Below are 15610 nucleotides of genomic sequence, written 5' to 3'. Positions count from 1 at the left end.
AAACAAGGGATCCCCAACCTATGTCTGGCATACCGACCCTGTTTGAGGACAGTGACCGTGATGAGGAGTGGGCACCCACCGTACCACCCCCCCACCTTACCAGGGGCCAAGTGCACCCAGTGCTCCCGAACCCCAATCCTCCTGGTACTCAGATACGGTGGCCGCTCGGGTAAAACAGTGGCACAGGGAAGGGGAGGTCCCTATACCGAGATCCAGAAATGGAATACCGAGGATTATTCCGAGTCAGGGAGGGAAGAATCCAATAAAACCCCAGAGTTAATGGCTCCACAAATACAATTGCCCACCCGAATGCTGCCCAATCCACGAGCAGGAGGGGGGACAGCCCTCAGTAATTCCTGTGTATGCACATTGGAAGCCTCAAGAAATGATAATGATCATGAATCAGGCCCCAAGAGAGAAAAGAAAATCCAGCACAGTTTGCTCAGTATGTCCGCAGTACGATACCAATGTTTAATGCGAGCCCGCAAGATTTATCCGGTCTCTGCTGCATGATTCTCTCAGCTGATGAGGGCTGGAAATGGAAGGCAGAATTGAGATACCAAACCTATCAGGAGTTAAAAGCGGAAAACCATAATGAGAATAAACAGACAGACCAGATTACTCAAGCCTTGGAAAGGGCTCTCCAGCAACCTGTAAACATCACTAAAGTACTTGAATGCAAACCTAAGCCCGGGGAATCGGGACCAGACTATTGGGAGCGATTTGTGGCCTGCTACGGCACTTTCGCAGGAGACCAAGCCTTTAATAATGGGAATCCATCCCCCCAGTTTAATGCCTTACTTCTCAAATACTTAACAATTAAGTTAGCCAATATGATTAAAAGAAATAATATGGATTGGCCTGACAATGACCGAAATCGACTGCGACGAGCTTTGACATATTATTAGGATGCAACTTTCAAATCCCAATGAACCCCGAAGGGAACTATTAAAGGCGAATATATTCAGCGGGAAGAAGGACGTGAGCGGGCTATATCCGGGATCAGAAATGGGAGCAAAAACTTACCAAACGACAGGTGGGGACAACAACCCCTTTAGAAATTGATAAGCAAGGATGCTTCCTACCGTGAGTACCACACCTCAGGAAGAGCCCAATGTAATATTGCAAGTTGCTGGAATTCCAATTCCATTTATGATTGATATGGGGGCAACCACAACCACCCTCGATCAGGAAATATCAGAAAAGGGAAAACAGCTATCAGACAATCACTGTGTCTGGGTTCGAAGGCACAGAACGTACGTATTCACATACCCAGCCACTGCAGGTGGAATTCCGGGGGACCCAGTGTGAGGTTTCATTTACAGTCACTACCAGTCGGGGCTGTAATCTCGCAGGGAGAGACTTGCTCTGTCCGTTGGAAGTCGAGATTCTACTCACGGACAACGGTATCATCCTGGGACTAGTGAACAGCTGACAGCTTCCCCAGTTTCCAATCCCCAGTGGTGGGCACAATCAGGACTCCACTGCGTTTGAACCCCCAATGCCTGTGGCCGACCCCCATGTGACTCTGTGCTATGACCCTACGGGGAGCTCAACTGAGGAAAGCACCCCTCGAGGGACAGAAGTTCCCAGTCACGGTGATTGGAGAGGTTAAAGGAAGAGAGGGCGGCGCATTACCGGCCGAAGGTCCGGATTTCCTTTGGCGACAGACAGGGCTGGTGGTTCCCCATACCACCATTAGGGTTTGCCTTGGGTTCAAGCCAAAGAGCCTAGAGTTCCTTGCCTACACCCTGACAAAACAAGCCTCCAGCACCCAGGGAGACTGGCAAGACTTGGCCGCGGGCCAACTCCGATACTGGAGAGAGTCTGAGGTGAAGATGGGACATCCGGTAAGACACTCTATTAATATTGACCGAACCCAAGACGTTGTACCCCATCTCTGGGCAATTTCAGGCTATGAAGTCGGCCACACCAACTGCCCCCCATCCGGATCACTGTGAAAGAAGGACAGACTCTCCCATCCATTCCGCAATAACCCCTCAAGCCCGAGGCAACGTTTTACGAGGATGGAAGCTCTTTAGTGGATCCAGCAGGGAAACGATATTCTGGCGATGCGATAGTGAGACAGTGAAGTAATTGAGCAGGCCTCTTTTGAAGCTGCTGTCTCGGCCCAGGAGGCTAAGCTGTTTGCTCTGACTCGTGCCTGTATCCCAGCAACAGACAAAAATGCGAATGTTTACACAGGTTCCCATTATGCATCTGGAATTGTACATGACTACGGGGCTCTCTGGGAACATGAGGATTCCTGACCCCCTCTGGCCACCCTGTTAATAATGCCACCTTGGTAAACTACTTACTCACCGCTCTACAGCTACCTCGAGTTTTGGCTATTATTAAATGTGAGGCCCACACCCACATGTCCAACCGGGTCACTAAAGGCAACGCGTTAGCAGATAAGACAGAGGAAAGTGCGGCACAATCCTCGGTAGTTGTAGTCCCCTCGGGTTCCCGTCAATCAGCCCTCCGTGACTCAAGCAGAGCGGGTTTGCCAGACATGCGGGAGCTACGTACTTTTCAGGGGGACGCCTGTGAGGAGGAGCGCAAACTGTCGTCCCAGAAAGACCCCAAACTAGGTTTGTGGACCACCCCAGTAGGACCGGTTTGTGTTCCTACACAGTTTTTACCAATAATGGTCGATTATATACATAATTGTACACACCTGGGAAAGGAGGGAATGGTTGGTAACCTGTACCCTGCACACCGGGTACGACTCCCCTGGCAGGTGGACCGTTTCTGTGTCTACAAGTTGATTTTATTGAATTGCCTAGAGTACATTGCTATAGATACTGCTTAGTTATTAGAGATGTGTTTAGCAGATGGATTGAAGCTATTCCAACTGCCAATAATACCGCTATGACTGTTGTGAAGGTATTATTACAAGAAATAACTCCCAGGTACAGCCTGCCAGAGATGCTGAGCTCTGACAATGGCCCACACTTTGTGGGAAAGTAAACGAAGGGGTATGTAACAAACTAACTATCAAGCAACAATTCCACTGTGTTCACCACCCACGGGCCGCTGGCAGAGTGGAGAGAGTCAATGGCACACTGAAGAGTAAATTGGCCAGACTAACAGCAGAGACTGGACTCACTTGTTTGAAGGTCCTACCGTTAGCCCTCTTCCACATGAGGGTCACCCCACAGGGGAAAACAGGGTTGTCACCAGCTGAAGTCATTTATGGACGGCCCATGAGGACACTCTGAGGACCAAGACGTTGTGTACCATTGCTCCCAGAAAATCTACCAGCAAAATTGGATATGCATAACCGAGGGGAAGAGATGGGGAAATAGATATGCTAACTAACCCAAATTCTCCAAGCTTTACATTCACAGGTACGACAGGCTTACAAGGTACAGAACTACCTCGCAGAGAGGAGTGACTATCCCACCATAGAAACTGGGGATTTTGTCCTGATCAGAACTGGGATCGAGGGGAACTCGGACCTCGGTGGAGAGGACCATATCAGGTGTTACTGACCACTCCCACAGCTGTGAAACTGAAGGGGAACTCACGGTGGACACATCGAACAGACACCAAACGTGTTACTGAAGGAACTGAGAAGAAGGACTCTCTCAGACTAAAGGAAAAGGTATTGGTTGATAGTGGTGTGATGAACCTCTAGGTTTCTTGCTGTGGACTGTCATTTTAAGAGAGAAAGAGGGGCAGAACTACTTGACTATGCAGTGTTACGTACCCTGTAATGGGTTAAAAAGGACCAGCAGAAATGGACACACTTGGAGTCCGAGTCTTCCGCCGTTATAAACAGTATTTTATTAGTAACTACATGATAAAGTCATATAAAACAAGGTAAGGCCAAGAGGTTAGCAGAATATGTGCAATTATAAGTGAGTAAATAAAGTTCCCTCAAACTTCTTCCAGCTTAGGTGGTGAAAAGATACAGTCTTACGATGGTACGTAAGAAAGGTCAGTTCAATGCACAAGGTTGCTGTTGTTGTGTTACGAGTGCTGAACAGACCTGATGGAAATGGGGTGAAGAGTTAACCATCCCCCCCCCCCCGAGAACTATGAACTATGCTGCTACTGACAGAGAGAGAGGAAACACAGAGGCAAGGACATCTGCTACAGAAAAGAGAGAGAGAGAAACATTTGCTTTATGTATTATGGCTTCTTCCTGGATTGTTTACCTTGCGCTACAAGGACGTTACTTTGCTCGTTAACATTCCTAAGGAGACAGCAGGAGTGGCCTAGTTTGATGGACATGGTCATTTTGAGTTGATGGATGGCTGATACCCCGTCAATGGAGATAAAAGACAGGTGTGGGGAGACACCCCTCAGACACACCAGTGGACACTGACCGAGTGTTGTGCACCCACAGGAATGTGGGGGCTTCGAGGACCGAATCAGGAGATCGGTCAATAAAGCTCACAGTGTGACAGCAGGGCCGGTGGGGGCTTGTGTGTGTGTCCACCCTTGCCTGGGTGACGAGTCCACCACAGAAGAACGGTCTAGCTAAAGGCGAGGGGTCATACCTGAATGGCTGTCACTGTTTGCTCGCTCTCTCTCTCTCTCTCTCTCCCCAACAATTACAACACATCGACCAACAACTACCTCAGCCTGTATGAACAGAACTGAACTTTATATTTACATATGACAATTCCTTATCCCCTAGACAGCGATAGAGCTTGTTTATTATTGATTATTACTATACCCACACTTTTAGGTTTAGTATTGCGAACGTGTATTATCTGTATATTTGCATTGTTGATATTGATTTGTATATTTTACTAATAAACACTGTTTTGTAAATAGTACCAGACTCCAACAGATACTTCTATCTTTGCTGGTAAGACACCCAGTTACGGGGTAGGTAACAATTCTTACTCACTTTGCCTTTAATCCTGACAGGAACATACAAACTCTGCACTCTCAAAATTTCTCCTTTGAAGGCCTCCCACTTACCAACAACATCCTTGCCAGTGAACAACCTGTCCCAATCCACACTTTTTCCATCCTTTCTCATTTCTTCAAATTTGGCCTTTTTCCAGTTTAGAACTTCAACCCGAGGACCAGATCTATCTTTATCCATGATCAAGTTGAAACTAATGGTATTATGATCACTGGAACTGAAGTGTTCCCCTACACACATTTCCGTCACCTGTCCTAACTCATTTCCCAATAGGGGATCTAATATTGCATCCTCTCTAGCTGGTACATCTATATATTGATTCAGAAAACTTTCCTGAACACATTTTACAAACTCTAACTTGTCTAGACCTTTAACAGTATGGGAGTCCCAATCAATATGTGGAAAATTAAAATCGTCTATGATCACAATTTTATGTTTCCTGCAGTTGTCTGTTATCTCTCTGAAGATTTGCTCCTCCAATTCTCACTGACTACTGGGTGGTCTAGAATACAACCCCATTAATGTGGTCATAGCTTTCCTGTTTCTCAGCTCCACCCATATGGCCTCAGTAGACAAGCCCTTTAATCTGTCCTGCCTGAGCACTGCTGTAACATTTTCCCTGACTAGCAATGTCACCCCCCACCACTCTTCATCCCTCTGCCTCTATCACGTCTGAAACATCGGAACCCTGGAACATTGAGCTGCCAGTCCTGCCCCTCCTGTAGCCAAGTTTCACTAATGGCTACAATGTCATAATTGCATGTGTCAATCCACACCCTCAGCTCGTCAGCCTTCCTCACAATGCTCCTCGCATTGAAATAGACACACCTCAGAAGATTATTACCACCACACACAACCCTTCTATTTGTGACTTTGCATGAAACTTCAACATCCATTATTTTCACCCCCGCCCCACTATTTACTCTGGTACTCCAGTTCCCATCCCCCTGCAAATCTAGTTTAACCCCCCCCCCCCCCAATAGCACTAACAAACCTCCCTGCAACGATATTGGTCCCCCTGTAGTTCAGGTGTAACCCGCGTCTCTTGTACAGGTCCCACCTGTCCCAGAAGAGGTCCCAATGATCCTGAAATCTGAAACCCTGCCCCCTACACCAGTTCCTCAGCCACGTGTTCATCCTCCAGAGCATCCTATTCTTACCCTCACTGGCACGTGGCACAGGTAGCAATCCTGAGATTACCACCCTCGAGGTCCTGCTTTTTAACTTCCTACCAAGCTCTCTATACTCACTCTTCAGGACCTCCTCACTCTTTCCCTACGTCATTGGTACCGTGACATCTGGCTGCTCACCCTCCCACTTCAGAGGAGGATTCCAATGTAGGGAGTGCCAAGCAGACGGGCTGAGTAAGCGGCTGGACCACTCTGGGGTCTGCAGAGACCGACAGGGCACCCAATAGATATTTTACCTTTTGTCGCTCTCTGTTAGTTCCTTTGGAGGTACCGTCCCTCGCCCAAGGCTGATCACATACCTTGATGGAATCAGGAAATAATCTGTCAGGAGACTTGTATAAGGTAGGTAAAATTTTACTAAGTGGGCAGGAGGCGGTACCAGGTAATTTTTTACTAAGTAAGCAGGAGGCAAACATGTTGGGTAAATTTATCAATTGAGCAGGAGATGCCAGCCGGGTAAATGTATTAAGTGGGTAGGAGGTGCCAGACAGGTAAATTTATCTGGCTGTTAATTGAGCAGGAGGCTTTGTGCCGGATAAATTACTTAGAGAACATGGGTCAATTGTAGTTGATTGATACGAGTGGGCCAGGAGCAGCCCTACACAATATGTGTGAGAATTTTCCAGAAAAGGAAAAAGATTTGCGAATGTTGAGTGCAGCGCTGAATAAGAAATTGGGGAACAAAATGTGGTTACTGGGGGTGGGGGGGACCCGGGATATTACATCATGAGAACAAGCAGTAAATTTGATATGGAAAAAGAACTGTGGAAAGAATTGGAAATTGTTGAAAAGGGAATGGAAGGAAATGACAGATGTAAAGTGGAACAGTATATTATTAGCAAGTTGGAGGAATAATACAAGTGACAAGGGGATAGAGGTATGTACTGCAGAAGGAATGGCAAAGGTTGGGAGACGCTAAAAGCGGAGTGTGAATGGGTGGATGGGCGCCGAAAGCGAGAGCAGGAAAAACAATGAAAGCAAACCAAGGCCGGCCTGGATAGGAGAGAAGGGCAGGAACGTCAGTCTAAACCGAACTGATAGGGAAACAAGGGATCCCCAACCCATGTCTGGCATACCGACCCTGTTTGAGGACAGTGACCGTGATGAGGAGTGGGCACCCACCGTACCACCCCCCCACCTTACCAGGGGCCAAGTGCACCCAGTGCTCCCGAACCCCAATCCTCCCGGTACTCAGATACGGTGGCCGCTCGGGTAAAACAGTGGCACAGGGAAGGGGAGGTCCCTATACCCTGAGATCCAGAAATGGAATACCGAGGATTATTCCGAGTCAGGGAGGGAAGAATCCAATAAAACCCCAGAGTTAATGGCTCCCAGAGACAATTGCCCACCCGAATGCTGCCCAATCCACGAGCAGGAGGGGGGACAGCCCTCAATAATTCCTGTGTATGCACACTGGAAGCCTCAAGAAATGATAATGATCATGAATCAGGCCCCAAGAGAGAAAAGAAAATCCAGCACAGTTTGCTCAGTATGTCCGCAGTACGATACCAATGTTTAATGCGAGCCCGCAAGATTTATCCGGTCTCTGCTGCATGATTCTCTCAGCTGATGAGGGCCGGAAATGAAAGGCAGAATTGAGATACCAAACCTATCAGGAGTTAAAAGCGGAAAACCATAATGAGAATGAACAGACAGACCAGATTACTCAAGCCTTGGAAAGGGCTCTCCAGCAACCTGTAAACATCACTAAAGTACTTGAATGCAAACCTAAGCCCGGGGAATCGGGACCAGACTATTGGGAGCGATTTGTGGCCTGCTATGGCACTTTCACAGGAGACCAAGCCTTTAATAATGGGAATCCATCCTCCCAGTTTAATGCCTTACTTCTCAAATACTTAACAATTAAGTTAGCCAATATGATTAAAAGAAATAATATGGATTGGCCTGACAATGACCGAAATCGACTGCGACGAGCTTTGACATATTATTAGGATGCAACTTTCAAATCCCAATGAACCCCGATGGGAACTATTAAAGGCGAATATATTCAGCGGGAAGAAGGACGTGAGCGGGCTATATCTGGGATCAGAAATGGGAGCAAAAACTTACCAAACGACAGGTGGGGACAACAACCCCTTTAGAAATTGATAAGCAAGGATGCTTCCTACCGTGAGTACCACACCTCAGGAAGAGCCCAATGTAATATTGCAAGTTGTTGGAATTCCAATTCCATTTATGATTGATATGGGGGCAACCACAACCACCCTCGATCAGGAAATATCAGAAAAGGGAAAACAGCTATCAGACAATCACTGTGTCTGGGTTCGAAGGCACAGAACGTACGTATTCACATACCCAGTCACTGCAGGTGGAATTCCGGGGGACCCAGTGTGAGGTTTCATTTACAGTCACTACCAGTCGGGGCTGTAATCTCGCAGGGAGAGACTTGCTCTGTCCGTTGGAAGTCGAGATTCTATGCACGGACAAGGGTATCACCCTGGGACTAGTGAACAGCCGACAGCTTCTCCAGTTTCCAATCCCCAGTGGTGGGCACAAACTGGACTCCACTGCGTTTGAACCCCCAATGCCTGTGGCCGACCCCCATGTGACTCTGTGCTATGACCCTACGGGGAGCTCAACTGAGGAAAGCACCCCTCGAGGGACAGAAGTTCCCAGTCACGGTGATTGGAGAGGTTAAAGGGAGGGCAGTGCATTACCGGCCGAAGGTCCGGATTTCCTTTGGCGACAGACAGGGCTGGTGGTTCCCCATACCACCGTTAGGGTTTGCCCTGGGTTCAAGCCAAAGAGCCTAGAGTTCCTTGCCTACACCCCGACGAAACAAGCCTCCAGCACCCAGGGAGACTGGCAAGACTTGGCCGCGGGCCAACTCCGATACTGGAAAGAGTCTGAGGTGAAGATGGGACATCCGGTAAGACACTCTATTAATATTGACCGAACCCAAGACGTTGTACCCCATCTCTGGGCAATTTCAGGCTATGAAGTCGGCCACACCAACTGCCCCCCGTCCGGATCACTGTGAAAGAAGGACAGACTCTCCCATCCATTTCGCAATAACCCCTCAAGCCCAAGGCAATGTTTTACGAGGATGGAAGCTCTTTAGTGGATCCAGCAGGGAAACGATATTCTGGCGATGCGATAGTGAGACAGTGAAGTAATTGAGCAGGCCTCTTTTGAAGCTGCTGTCTCGGCCCAGGAGGCTGAGCTGTTTGCTCTGACTCGTGCCTGTATCCCAGCAACAGACAAAAATGCGAATGTTTACACAGGTTCCCGTTATGCATCTGGAATTGTACATGACTACGGGGCTCTCTGGGAACATGAGGATTCCTGACCCCCTCTGGCCACCCTGTTAATAATGCCACCTTGGTAAACTACTTACTCACCGCTCTACAGCTACCTCGAGTTTTGGCTATTATTAAATGTGCGGCCCACACCCACATGTCCGACCGGGTCACTAAAGGCAACGCGTTAGCAGATAAGACAGAGGGAAGTGCGGCACAATCCTCGGTAGTTGTAGTCCCCTCGGGTTCCCGTCAATCAGCCCTCCGTGACTCAAGCAGAGCGGGTTTGCCAGACATGCGGGAGCTACGTACTTTTCAGGGGGACGCCTGTGAGGAGGAGCGCAAACTGTCGTCCCAGAAAGACCCCAAACTAGGTTTGTGGACCACCCCAGCAGGACCGGTTGGTGTTCCTACACAGTTTTTACCAATAATGGTCGATTATATACATAATTGTACACACCTGGGCAAGGAGGGAATGGTTGGTAACCTGTACCCTGCACACCGGGTACGACTCCCCTGACAGGTGGACCGTTTCTGTGTCCACAAGTTGATTTTATTGAATTGCCTAGAGTACATTGCTATAGATACTGCTTAGTTATTAGAGATGTGTTTAGCAGATGGATTGAAGCTATTCCAACTGCCGATAATACTGCTATGATTGTTGTGAAGGTATTATTACGGGAAATAATTCCCAGGTATGGCCTGCCGGAGATGCTGAGCTCTGACAATGGCCCACACTTCGTGGGAAAGTAAACAAAGAGGTATGTAATGAACTGGCTATCAAGCAACAATTCCACTGTGTTCACCACCCACGGGCCGCTGGCAGAGTGGAGAGAGCCAATGGCACACTGAAGAGTAAATTGGCCAGACTAACAGCAGAGACTGGACTCACTTGTTTGAAGGTCCTACCGTTAGCCCTCTTCCACATGAGGGTCACCCCACAGGGGTAAACAGGGTTGTCACCAGCTGAAATCATTTATGGACGGCCCATGAGGACACTCTGGGGACCAAGACCTTGTGTACCATTGCTCCCAGAAAGTCTACCAGCAAAATTGGATATGCATATCCTAGGGGAAGAGATGGGGAAATAGATATGCTAACTAACCAAAATTCTCCAAGCATTACATTCACAGGTACGACAGGCTTACAAGGTACAGAACCTCCTCGCAGAGGAGTGTCTATCCCACCATAGAACCTGGGGATTTTGTCCTGATCAGAACTGGGATCGAGGGGAACTCGGACCTCGGTGGAGAGGACCATATCAGGTGTTACTGACCACTCCCACAGCTGTGAAACTGAAGGGGAACTCACGGTGGACACATCGAACAGACACCAAACGTGTTACTGAAGGAACTGAGTAGAAGGACTCTCTCAGACTAAAGGAAAATGTATTGGTTGATAGTGGTGTGATGAACCTCTAGGTTTCTTGCTGTGGACTGTCATTTTAAGAGAGAAAGAGGGGCAGAACTACTTGACTATGCAGTGTTACGTACCCTGTAATGGGTTAAAAAGGACCAGCAGAAATGGACACACTTGGAGTCCGAGTCTTCCGCCGTTATAAACAGTATTTTATTAGTAACTACATGATAAAGTCATATAAAACAAGGTAAGGCCAAGAGGTTAGCAGAATATGCGCAATTATAAGTGAGTAAATAAAGTTCCCTCAAACTTCTTCCAGCTTAGGTGGTGAAAAGATACAGTCTAATGATGGTACGTAAGAAAGGTCAGTTCAATGCACAAGGTTGCTGTTGTTGTGTTATGAGTGCTGAACAGACCTGATGGAAATGGGGTGAAGAGTTAACTATCCCCCCCCCCCCCCCGAGAACTATGAACTATGCTGCTACTGACAGAGAGAGAGGAAACACAGAGGCAAGGACATCTGCTACAGAAAAGAGAGAGAGAGAGACATTTGCTTTATGTATTATGGCTTTTTCCTGGATTGTTTACCTTGTGCTACAAGGACGTTACTTTGCTCGTTAACATTCCTGAGCAGACAGCAGGAGTGGCCTAGTTTGATTGACATGGTCATTTTGAGTTGATGGATGGCTGATACCCCGTCAATGGAGATAAAAGACAGGTGTGGGGAGACACCCCTCAGACACACCAGTGGACACTGACTGAGTGTTGTGAACCCACAGGAATGTGGGGGCTTCGAGGACCGAATCAGGAGATCGGTCAATAAAGCTCACTGTGTAACAGCTGGGCCGGTGGGGACTTGTGTGTGTGTCCACTCATGCCAGAGTGACGAGTCCACCACAGAAGAACGGTCTGGCTGAGGATGGAGGGGTCATAACCGAACGACCACAACTGTACAACGGAATCAGAATACAACAGAAGGTTTGCTGGCTGCAGCTGCTCAATCTCTCTCTCTCTCTCCAACAACCTACAATACAGCATCCGCAACTACCTCAGCACACATGAACTGAACTGAACTCTATATTCTCTTATAATTCATTTACCCCTAGACATCGATAGAGCTTGTTTATTATTATTGATTATTATTCCTACACTTCTATGTTTATTATTGCTACCTGTTTTATATGTATATTTGCATTTTTGATACTGTATTGTGTAGTTTACTAATAAACACTTTTGGTTTTCGGTACCACCAGACTCCAACGGATTCTTCTATTTCTGCTGGTCTGTAAACCCAGTTACGGGGTACGTAACAGTTGTAAGAGAGATTTGTAATCCAAAGGTGTATGTTGTGAGAAGGCAATTACGTCAATATTCCAAAATAACAATAGCAGTAGGTTTTATCTCCAAAGTTGTTCCACTCCACACGAGTATCACCGACAGTGATCTTCAACGAATATCCTTTCAATACAAGTGGTACCACACCTGAATTCAGCTACGGGTCATCCCAAGGTGGAGGCCACAGGATACAATTCCACGTATGGATTATCACCAACAGTAGCTGATCACTGAGGTACCATCTTCAAATGGTAAAACTACCAACCCAGGCCAGGATTATCACACACAGGTAGATTCCACAACGTTACCTCAAACAAACAACTGTGATAGCCACTTATCCAGTTCCATGATATACGAAATAACTCCAACAGTGATTTGCCACAGGGGTGCCTTTCTTCAGTGAACTTCCACACCCAGACAAAGGGTAAACACACACGTGGTATTCACAAAGGTTTCCCCCTCACCACAGAACCCACTCCTGTGGATTAACTACGTGACAGTCACACCCTCGTATTCGAATGGAACTCAAACTCACCCTTACGGGCTACAGAGGAGAGAGTCCAAACAGTGACCTCTTTGTCACTAGGTTTCTTCTGTTTCAAACCTTCCTCTCCCCTCTTCTCCTCCTTTAAAGTCACCGAATGTGACCACAAAAAGGAGACCGACTTCTGTGGTAAAGTTATCAACCCAGGCGAGGGTTGGACACACTGATAACTTCCCACTGGTCACTCCTTTTCTAGACTGCGAGAGCCATCGATTGGTTCTCCTGATCGATCCTCCAAAACCCACCTTTCTGTGGGCAGAACAAAACTCTTCCAGTGTCCGAATCTGTGTGTGTCTGGCTAACAACCAGCTGACCTTGTATTTCTCCAAGCATGCTGAACACCAGCCGTCCATCAAATAACGCCGCCCTCGGTCACCATGGCGACCCACGAGCTGCTCGTTGTCTCTCTCTGTAAGAACTCACAAGCAGGCAGTGTCCTTGTATATTCAAAACAAGCTTTAGAGTTTGGATAAACACCATCTCAAGGCAGGCTTCGTCCCTCCCTCTCTGTCACAGCTCAAACAGTGTCCAAAAGTCAGTCTCATTCCCTTGACATTTTAAAGTGATAGACCACAGAAAATATGAACTCTAGGGGTACATAACAGCAGCGTGTTTACATAGCTCGCAGTTTGCTTTATTTAAGCAAGGACAGTCACAGACACACAGTCAGACAGAGAGAAAGAAAGAAGATGGAAGGTTTGAAACAAAGGACCCAGTGGCCAAAGGTCACTGTTTCCACTCTCCTATGCCCAGGTGGGTGGGTTGATTACTGATCCAGTGTACACCGACTGTGTGATTGTCACTTTGTTTGATCCATAGGGGTGGATCTTTCAGTTTGGGAGTATCCTGTGAAGACCACTTTTGCTAACCCTTGCCTGGGGGTGGCAATTCACTTGAAGAGGGTAAATCTGTGACAAATCACTGTTGGTGATAATTTGTATAATCCATATGGGGATTTTGTTGGAATATCCCGTGGCTACCACTTTTGTTAACCCTTAGCCGGATTTGGGTGTGTTATGTGGTAACCACTTGTGAGAAGGGATGTTCTGTGGAAATCACTGTCGGTAATACTTTGTGTGTTGGATCTGGATTGGGAGAACCTTGTGGAATCTATCTGTGACTTACCCCTTGCCTGGGTGGTAGTTCCCTTTGAAGACGGTACCCCTGTGATAAGCTACTTTTGGTGATAACTCGTATGTGGATTTGGAACGACGATGGATAAGACCTACGGTGACTGTTATCCTGTTTCACCACTGTGGAATTTGTGGCAATGCCTTCTCTCGACATTCACCTTGGATTACTAATATCTCTCTCTCATCATTTATTCAGTGGATGAACTGAACTTTCATACTTTTCCATCTCAGGACTTTAAGCTTGGTATTCCCTGAGCTCAATGGTTTGGGGGTTACATTTACACATCTGTATACTTAGAACACTGTTAACTTTTGATTATTTTGCTTAAGTTGTTATATTATAAGAAGATACTAATAAGATGGTGGTTTTAACATCAAAACCAGACTCCGGGTGCAGTCCATTGCTGCTGGTTCATTTGAACCGTTACGGGTACGTAACAGTGGTGTTCGTGTTTGTCTTTGAGAGGGCTCACCCCAGCATCCGGGGGCCCCCATGTTAACACCTTTCTGTCTCTCTGTCACACCTTTGCCAGACAGGTAGAACTAGGGACCTGCTGGGTTTGTGCTGAAATTCAGCAGCATGGTAAAGCTATGATTCCAATGTCAGTAATCCCGCTCAACCAGAGTGAGGAACTCTCAGCCTGGGCTTTCTCGGGGAAGTGAGGTGAGGAACTGTGGTCCAGTCAGAGGTGACTGTGGATGTCAGTGTTTTGAGGGATGGTATCTCAGGCCCCCACCAAACAGAACTTCCTATACAGGGAAACATGCATCCTGGCCATACCTGCAGATGACCAGCAGTGGAGAGGAATAACTGAGACTGATTGATTTTGGATGATCACTTTTCTCTCCTATGGAGTAGCCCGGAATTCACAACAGATAATCAATATGGCTACAGCACTTGAGGAGCTGGCCACAATACTGCAGGGGCCCTGAAAGAAACACAGGCCCAAGTAACAGAAATATCCACTGAAATGATTGCAATCCAGCAAACAGTCCTACAGAATCGTATGGCTTTAGACTCACCAAACTTTCTCCTGACTGAATCACTGGATTCTCCGAGTCAGATGGGTTCTCTCCAGTTGATGCTCTCAGTCCTCGGGCTGGTTCACTTGTTGCTGTTCCCTCGTCTTCAGTCGTGGTTTGCTTCCAGTTGTGGGTTTTTCTTCCAATAAATCTCTCACCGCAGGTCTAACTTTAACCAGAGAGATAATGTAGCACATTAACAATAAAAAGGAGAACCAAACATTTCTGCTTAATGTTACTAAGAACAAAACTTACTGAAATTTAAATGTTGAAGGCAAATATAATGAACTCAGTGAACAATCTTTTATTGTCCCTCACACGTCACAAAACGATATGGGATAAGCAGGAGCCATCATTCAGTCATGGTAAGACATAAGACACAGGAACAGAATTAGGTGATTCGATCCATCTGGTCTGCCCCACCACCCAACCATGGCTGATCTTTATTCCAACACCATATTCCTGCCTTCCTCCTGTAACCCTGAAACTGCTTAACAATCATGACTATAGTAATCTCTGTCATAAACATACCGACCCCGGCAGATTCTGTGAAAGAAGGGGCGAGGCCGCCAGTTCGGGAAGTTCATCCCCTCCCCCTTCAGGTTTCACCGATCACCTTGTGTTTCTCTGCCCCTCCCCAGCCCCACCTTTTATTCTCCAGTCCTGCCGAAGACTTTGGCCGGTCATGTCGACTGTACTCTTTCCCTAGATGCTGCCTGGCCTGCTGAGTTCCTCCAGCATTTCGTGCGCGTTGCTCGCTTTTCCAGCATCTGCAAATTTTCTCCTGTTTGAGTTGGGGAAAGTTTACGGGAGTCACTGCCCAACATCAGAACTCCCCGTTCGGGACCGGCTTCAGTACTCACCGAAGGGAAATTGTT

General features: G+C 47.3%; 1 protein-coding gene and 1 pseudogene across 1 annotated transcript in view; both read right to left on the bottom strand.

Moving 5' to 3' along the window:
- Positions 1-14850, bottom strand: part of LOC140732891 (uncharacterized) — a 795520-nt gene extending 780670 nt beyond the window's left edge. Inside the window, exon 1 of the mRNA XM_073055554.1 lies at positions 14733-14850. The gene's annotated coding sequence lies outside the window, so the exon portion shown is untranslated. The remainder of the gene's footprint in view (positions 1-14732) is intronic.
- The window catches only part of LOC140732896 (uncharacterized), a 34403-nt pseudogene extending 19536 nt beyond the window's left edge, over positions 1-14867 (bottom strand).
- Positions 14868-15610: the final 743 nt, after the last annotated feature.

The sequence above is a fragment of the Hemitrygon akajei genome, chromosome 9 (assembly GCF_048418815.1).
Source record: "Hemitrygon akajei chromosome 9, sHemAka1.3, whole genome shotgun sequence".
Lineage (NCBI taxonomy): Eukaryota > Metazoa > Chordata > Chondrichthyes > Myliobatiformes > Dasyatidae > Hemitrygon > Hemitrygon akajei.
The sequence above is the reverse complement of the archived record's forward strand: the minus strand, read 5'-3'. Positions and strand labels throughout refer to the sequence as shown.